This window comes from Muntiacus reevesi, chromosome 16 (assembly GCF_963930625.1).
Source record: "Muntiacus reevesi chromosome 16, mMunRee1.1, whole genome shotgun sequence".
NCBI lineage: Eukaryota > Metazoa > Chordata > Mammalia > Artiodactyla > Cervidae > Muntiacus > Muntiacus reevesi.
Genome location: NC_089264.1, coordinates 8,854,656 through 8,862,986, shown reverse-complemented (window position 1 = coordinate 8,862,986; position 8,331 = coordinate 8,854,656). Strand labels below are relative to the sequence as shown.

Genomic DNA, 8,331 nt, shown 5'->3' with positions numbered 1-8,331 from the left:
TGGAGGTCTTCTGGAATCTGAGACTGAGCTGTAAGAGCTTTCTGCAGAGTTTGTTTTCTGTTGTCCTGGTTTCCAGCATGCCGGGCTTCTCGTCACTTCCACTGCGCTGGATTTTCTTCATGTTCAGCTTCCATTGTGCATCCAGTTGGGCCTCTGCTGTGTTTGGCCTCTACCTCGTGGGGACCAAGCCAAGGTTGTTTCAGCCAGGTTAAAACTGAGAAATGGCATCAGAGGTGTCAGTGAAGTGTGTAATTTCCTCGGTTCTGTCTCGCTGCAGCAAAAATTTGAAGTGCTAGACCAGTGTTACAGCTTGGTTACAGCTCAGGTTAAACATTGGACCAATGTTCCAGCTCAGTTCCAGCTTAGTTTTACTTGGCAAGCAAAGAAAAATACATCCTCAAGGCATGAGGGTGGGCTGACTAAAAAGGAGCGAAGAGAAGAGAGAGGCTCAATTTTGGCGCCTCTTTTTATATTTTTTCTCCTCCCCCTGAGCTTGCCCTATGTATATTTGGCTAGCCAGTAGGGCTGTTTGTTTCATCTGAGGTTCTCACTTCAGTTCTCGGACCTTCTTTTGTTCTATTTTCACGGGCTCTTTCCTTTCTTTGTCTTTTAGCCACCACTATCTTGCACTCTTTTTTCCTATTCTAACTGCTTAACAATTCTTTGTATTTGACTTTATTCTTTCTTCCTTTTGTGGCTTTAAGTATTTTATGATTACATTCTTTATTTCTTAGTATATCAGTAATTAAAAAAAAAAAAAAGACACTTTTTTTTAGTGGTTGCCCTTGAGTTTGCAATATACACTTACAACTAAAGCAACTCAAATTACAGGATACTAATTCATGAGTAGTGAGGATATCTTTCAGTGATAAATAATCCTAATTCCCTAATTCCTCCCCTAGATCATTTATTTCATATGCATAAAAATGTGATTAAATATTAGTCTTTTATTGAGACTCTGCCTCTGGACTCTGAGCCATAAGTATTTTTTCCCCTTCTCTCTTGTCAACTACAAATTCGCACTTGCAAACTACCTCTACAAGGATTAAATAAATCATGCACTGATGCAGCTGCTGATTTTCAACACCTCCTGAAATGAGTTCAGAGTGGAGAGCAGAAATGAGGCACTCTGTGCTCAGAGGAGGTGGGAGAACTGACAGGACAGGTCCCCAGATAAGTTAGGTAGTTTCAAGAGCTGATTTTATAAGCCCAGTTCTTATACTTCCCCATATCTAGAAGAATACTAAAATATTTCATGGTGACGATGGTTCTTTGTGACTAGCAAAAGCTTCACAAGACTACCAGAAACCTGGAAAAATATGTGCTTGATTGCATGTATTTTCTCTTCACCAAATTCTCATATATACTGACCTTCCTCCTGGCTTATTTGGAGCAGTCTCTCATAGCTATCGGAGGTGAAGTCTCTTGGGCTGCAGTCCTCATTTTGCCCCAAATAAAACTTAACTCGCAACTCTCATGTTGTGCATCTTTTATTAAGTCAATACTCCTTAAGTGGGACAGCATGGATACAGTGGGCTGGGGTTGGGTATATTCCTTTCCCCAGATTAGTTAGACTTTGATACTACCCAAGAAGGTTAAGCTCTGGTAAATTAGTTTTTGAGGGCAGGTCTTGCTAAGGAGACCAGAGTGTTCTACTGTATTTCAAAATAGTGTCTTTGATATTCTGCTAGAGGTACAAGGGGGATTTTCTCCAATGTTCATTTTGAGAGCCTATTCCTCCAGGGGATAACTAGCACTAGGGTAAGGAAAGCCGGAATGGGAATATACAAACGCTACTGGTCAGCATGGGAGATTTGGAGTTAAAAACGCCAAGGGTACCCATACACTGGGAGCCTCCCACGACTTCGAGAGACCTACCTTCATGAGCTCCACGAGGTTCTCACAGTGAACTTCACAGAACATCTGCTGAGTTCACAGCAGGTAGCTGAGAAAAGGCACCATTTTGAAACCAGAATGCTCTGTTCTCCTCAGAAAGGCCTCTCCCAGGAAAAACTAACCAGAATAAAGTCTATACACTATATTTAAAAATCACATTTTCATTATGTTTTTCCCTTTATGTGATCCTGTTATGATGACCTATACTGCCAGATAAAGTATATAGTATTCTCTAAAGTTGTTTTCAGGGTATTTTCAAAACCGGTTCAGATAAGATACATGTGCCAACTTCTCAGGAGAACAATTGGTACACTAACTCTATTCACTTACTCTAAGTAACAGAAACATCTTCTGTAATTGAACTCAAGTACCTCTTTCACATATGATAATGAGTATTGACTTAGATATGGATTTTTTTCAGTCAGAGTATTTTTCACTTGGAATTGTATAGGAATCTGATCGAAAGCAACTAGCGTCATTTCTATACATATATTTATAAAAAGCTGATTCTAAATATTTCAGATTTCAAAAAGAGGCAATGGGTTATTAAAGTCAAAAGTTTAAGGGAAGAGAAAAGAATAAGTAGTCTAGTTTTTTGACTTCAAGACTTTTTCATTTAAGTAAAAAAGATAAACATAAGGGTTAACATTAAATACAGGAAAAGTGCTTGTCATTTAATTATAATTAAGATTTTAATATCTTAATATTTTTATAATTGGCAGGAATGGAACTAAGTTTAAAAATAATTATTTTACCTAGGTATACCATTTAATTTTAAGGGTTTCCTGGTAGCTCAGACGGTAAAGAGTCTGTCTGCAATGCTGAAGACCCAGGTTCGATCCCTGGGTTGGGAAGATCCCCTGGAGAAGGAAATGGCAACCCACTCCAGTACTCTTGCTTGGAAAATCTCATGGACAGAGGGGCCTGGTAGGCTATAGTTCATGGGGTCGCAAAGTGTCAGACACGATCGTTTAATTTTACATTTTCATATTTTTTAGAACTGTTCATCATAAGTAAAAAAAAAATATGTTAATTTCAAGTTGCTGTTGTGCTTCCCTTGTTTGCTGAAATGACCTTACTGCCCAAAGAAATTTAATTATCTATCCATCTGAATAAGTTATCAGAGAATAGAACTGAGTTAATCAAATGAACAGTGGAGTAGTACTATCTAAAGATAATGTGCTTAGATGCACAACTGCTTTTGAAAAAAGAAGGTAATTAAAACAAAACACTTGTAAGTGACTGAAAGAATAAGGAAGAACAAAATAATCTGAGCAGAGTTTCACTCAACATGGAGAAGGGCTCTGTATCTCAAACATTTTCAAGCTTACACAGCAGTAAGTAAGCAGGGGAGAAACTTTTACCCTCATTTTTGTGTTTTCTTTCCCACCTTGTAATATGGTTTGGTGAAATAAGTGCTCAGCATTGCCTAAAGTGGGATACAGCCTCAAAGATTCTATTTTTTCTTACTGTATTCATTGAACAATGGGTGCAGGCTTCCCTCATTCCCTCGTAGCAGTGGGTAAAGAATCTTTCTGCAAAGCAGGAGACTTGGGTTCAATCCCTGGGTCAGGAAGATCTCTGGAGAAGGAAATGGCAACCCACTCCAGTATTCTTGCTTGGAGAATCCCATGGACAGAGGAGCCTGGCAGGCTACAGTCCATGGGGTCCCAGCCGGACATGACTTAGGGACTAAACCACCACCAACAATCTTTACATGGATTTGTGAGAAAACAAGTATTTAGTTCTGCATAATCCATACTATTAAAACATTTGAAATGCAAAAGAATATCTGTAATTAGCACATATATTGTAAGCTGCTAGTTTAGTTCTGAATTTAAAACACTTAAAAAAACTTGAGAAGTGGCTATATAGATATGTAAAATGAGAGACCTCATTTGTTGTTAAAATTTTATTTACATTTAATGCTCAATGGCATTTTCATTTCAATTTAATAGATAAAAATGAGTAGTTTGCTTCCACTATATCCATGAAGAAAATTTAAAAGAAAAAGCTAAACTGTATGAATTATGAATGAGTCCATTCTTTTAGTACAAAAAAATTTTTTTTCCTGGCTGACTCTGAACTTTCTCATGCTTTCAACTATTTCTTATATTAAAGTGATCTTGATTGTTATATTCTCTCCTGAATTCCAAAGCCAAAAATGGACTACACAATTGAAACTTAAAATCAACAGGCATAAAAAGTGAAAAATTAAGACCCCTAAAGAGCTTCACTATGATTCTAGCCCCTTTCACTGTTCTTTACTTTTTTTTTTTTTTTTTTGAGAATCAACCAAAACATAAATATCCAGTAACCTACAGTAAAAATCTTGAAGTTTGTCGGTTAAAGTCTCTGCAACAATTTTGTAGCCAGGCCCCTTTGCAAAAACTGGAGAAACCTTCACCCAAAAGTTGGTTTGAACGTTGAGGCAGGTGATACACATACACCAAGAAAGTATGCAATGATTTATAACTTACATAATGGAGGTCTCTGGGATAAGCAGAGCAGTCACCAGCAGTCCAGAGATCACTGGAGAGAGTCAGGAAAATGGGCTGAGTTGAGGCTTTTATTGTGGTGGCAGGGCTGGGAGGCAGGAGATTTGAATTGCCTATTCCTGCTAAAGAGGGAACACCTGGGCTTCCTTTTCATAGGGCCTAGATGAGAGGCACTGGAAAAGTCTGGTCTGAGGTTCAAGAGCTGTTTTTTTCAGTTGAAACTGTGGACAAGCCCCTGTGTCCTTGTCTTTTGAAGTAAAATACTGACTCCAGAGTTAATGACTGGGAAATGTCTACATGTAGAAACAAAGAATAGCTGTTGGGTTGGGAACTGGGAACAATTTAGACTATAATTCTACCACATGGCAGAATCACTGAACTCCCAGTCCCCTGAAAGATACAAATAAAGGCCTGACTCCTGAATCATTTTTTTCCAGGCAGCAGACCCCTATCCAGATAAAAACTGGCAACAGCAAGAATGTAAACTTAGACTGGTTGAAACCAGAAGGTTGATGATGCTTGAAAATTTCACCTTGATGCCAACCAATCCAAGAATTGTCCAGGAGCTGATGACACCCTGCTCTTTGAAGACTATAAAAATCCTCACTACCCATTCCAGGATGGGTCACACAGTCTTGAGGTCATTAACCCCCTGTAGACCCCTTTGCTTGGCAAAGCAATAACAGCTACTCTTTTCTACTTCACCCAAAATTCTGTCTCCATGTTTCCATTAGACACCAGTGAACAGGGGCCGAGTTTCAGCGACAGTGTCAAATGTCAAAGTATTATAAATATCACTCATACAATCACCAACATGGTCTTCCAATGTGACCCCCCAAATTTTTCTTAGCTTTTCTCTCTCTCCACTCCTGCTACCACTCTTTGACGTTTAAGATGTTACATCTTTCTCTGAACCTCTCTGATAGGATGTTGACTTATCATATTACTGTAATCTTGTATTCAAATTTTGTCCTTCATACCTATGATTTCTAGAACACAGCAAAAATTACACCTACCTTCCCACAGGATTATCTGCTGCTTCAATAAAACTAAAGTATATTTTTATTATGACACATGCAATATATTGATCTGTTTTGTAGCTAACCATAAATCCATCTCCTTCAATAAGCCCTTTAAATTGGAGTCATGTCTACTAATTATTGTATCATGTTAATCATCTGTGTCTGGCACATGGCAATGACAACTCCTGAAAATTTCAACTCTTGGTACCCAAGATTGTGAAGATCCCAACCATCACTGGAAGCTCCCTATCCACAGAATTAGTTTTCTGAATTACAATCTAATATGTGATTTAGAACTAGATTAAATACTTAGGTTTATTTCAACTAATAAGATTAGTTAAAGATAAGATAAAATCTCAAGTATTTCAAAACATATCTTTTGTAGTTTTTATGTAATTTAGAGCATACATCTCTACCTATTGATAAGAAGGTGGTACAGTAAGTTATACCAGCTCAGTTCTTCCTGAGTGTGTCTGATATAGCCTTTTAGCACTGCACACTCTTAGGAAAGAACTTCAAGAGCAAAAAGGCACATTTTGTATTTGCAAAAAAATAAAATAAAACTGTATTTGCATAGAAACTCATTAATGGCCAAGATATCATACTCTAAAATTTCAGCAAATAAGAGCATTTGAATGAAAAATTTTAACTGTTCAACACAATAGTTTGAAATGGCAATATGGGGCAGGGGAACTATATATGTTCTTTTTTTCCAGCACATAATGCATTTGAATTTTTTCTTCAGCTGCATATGCAGTACTGGGTTAAAAAAAAATAACTAAACAAAATCTTGAATATAGCTTCACTATTAATTATTTTCTATTATGCTAAAGGGGAGAGACTGAAATATTACAGAGTATTTGGAATTTTTTTTTCAGACATTGTACACTTGGGTGGTAACATTTTTAGTGTATTCTCAACATATTTAACAAAAGGATTCACATCACCAATATTTGGGAGATATTTCATACCTAGACAAAAAAAAAAAATGCATCTTTAGCAAGATATAATTTTGCTCCCCCAAAATTTGACTCTTCAGTTTAGTTCAGTCACTCAGTTATGTCCAACTCTTTGTGACCGCATGGACTGCAGCATGCCAGGCCTCCCTGTCCATCACCGACTCCTGAACTTTGCTCAAACTTATGTCCATTGAGTCAATTTGATCCTTGATATTCTCCAAAATTGACAAAACTCTACAGAACAAAGATTAGGAATCAAATATCTCTGCCTACATTTGTGAGTAATCAGTGTCTAAAATTAAACAGCGAAGATCACTCAGTGATTTGAATAAAAACAAATAACTGTAGCTGTTATATGTTTAATGTCATTAGTGATAATTTATGTTATTAATCTTTAAAAATTATTTGCTTGCAGGCAGTTTTACATGATGAGACAAAATGTAATTTAAGCACAGCACAATGGTCCTCGTATGTGTACCTAAGAGTGCTTCATAAATGTGGAAACTAAATTTAAATCTTCATGCTTATATGTGTAGAAAGGTGTTTTGTGTGCATATCTCTGCCTATTTAAGATAATTTTCAGAGTTAAAAAAAAAGAGAGAAATAAACAGTATAATGGACTTACCCAAAATTCTCAATTTGCCATATGCCCAAATTTTAATTCATAAAAACTATTTACATAATTATTTCCAAGATATACTGATCTTGATTTCATAATTAGGCTGATTACACTAGTAACATGATTAATAGTAGTTTCTTCAAAGGCATGTCTTAAAAATGATATCCATTTTGTAATTGTGGATCCACACAGAAAAAGGTTTTAAGATCATGACACCCCATATACCTTGATACTGCCCTTATTTTTCACAATTCAGAGAGAGATATATGATCTTAGTTTGATCTGAGGCAGAGAAATTAAGCCACATTTGAACTATTGAGGTAACAAACACCTACCTTAATATGATTGGTGATCAATGTTGCCTCCTCTGTTCCTTCAAAGATCATCAATATTGACAATGAAACTATCCAAAAATTTCCAGGTACTTCCCTGAAAGGGAGGAGATGACATCTATGAAGATGTTCTTTTCAAAGCAAAAATCAAATTGCTGACAAAAAACACTCACTGAATTTTAAAGCCCAAAGTGTGAGATAGTAGCAAACAAGATACCTTTTGAGATGGGAGACAAGGAGTTTCTGGGCTTTTTGGGAAAAACTATTTACTCATTATTTCATGATTGGATAATGATTTATCTAACAAAAGCTTTTTCCAGTCAATTCAAGTAAAGTATTATCACCACACATGGAAGATTTGGTCACAATGAGCAACAGAGAAAGAGAATAAACATCTGCTACAGCAAGATATCTGTAAGTGGGAAAAGGGAAACCTTTCAACAGTAAGCTCTGGTAAATCTTCCTCATTGGTTTTGTGGACTCCAATAATGGTTATTAAAAACATCTTGGTCCCAAGGATTCAAATTCACATGTATTCAGATAATGTCATAAACACTGAAATACATATTTATGTAGTTTAGTTTTTCATTGTTGGAAGCTCCCCCTTTCCCATAGGCCAGAGCCATTTTAATTGATAACGAAATTTAATTGACTTCAAAACCAAAGTTTTGGCTTGAAAAAAAGATGAATTCTGGCTGTCCACAAATACTCAGAGAATGAGGTCTCTCATCAAGGAAACAATGAATGTCACTGCCAATAGTCTCTATAAAGTGACAAGCATCACCACAGCCCACATATAAAGCCACCTCAGACAATTTCATGTGTGTGTCATAAATTTCAACTGATAAATAATATAATAATGTTACCATTATTATGCAGGGTTGGGGGCACTGAGTGTATCAGTACATGCATGGGATCTTTTGAGGGAGGTCATCATTACTTCATTACCTCCACCATAGTTTGGTCCCAGGTAATTAGCAGGGAGGGAACTCCCTCATGAACTCC

At 36.7% G+C, this 8,331-nt stretch overlaps 1 long non-coding RNA gene across 1 annotated transcript; it reads right to left on the bottom strand.

The window, feature by feature from the left end:
• Positions 1 to 382: 382 nt before the first annotated feature.
• Positions 383 to 7,384, bottom strand: LOC136148064 (uncharacterized). Its single transcript, XR_010659433.1, has 3 exons — positions 7,330 to 7,384; positions 4,377 to 4,428; positions 383 to 419 (listed from the first exon to the last, which is right to left on the bottom strand). It is a non-coding gene; the product is annotated as an uncharacterized lncRNA (long non-coding RNA).
• Positions 7,385 to 8,331: the final 947 nt, after the last annotated feature.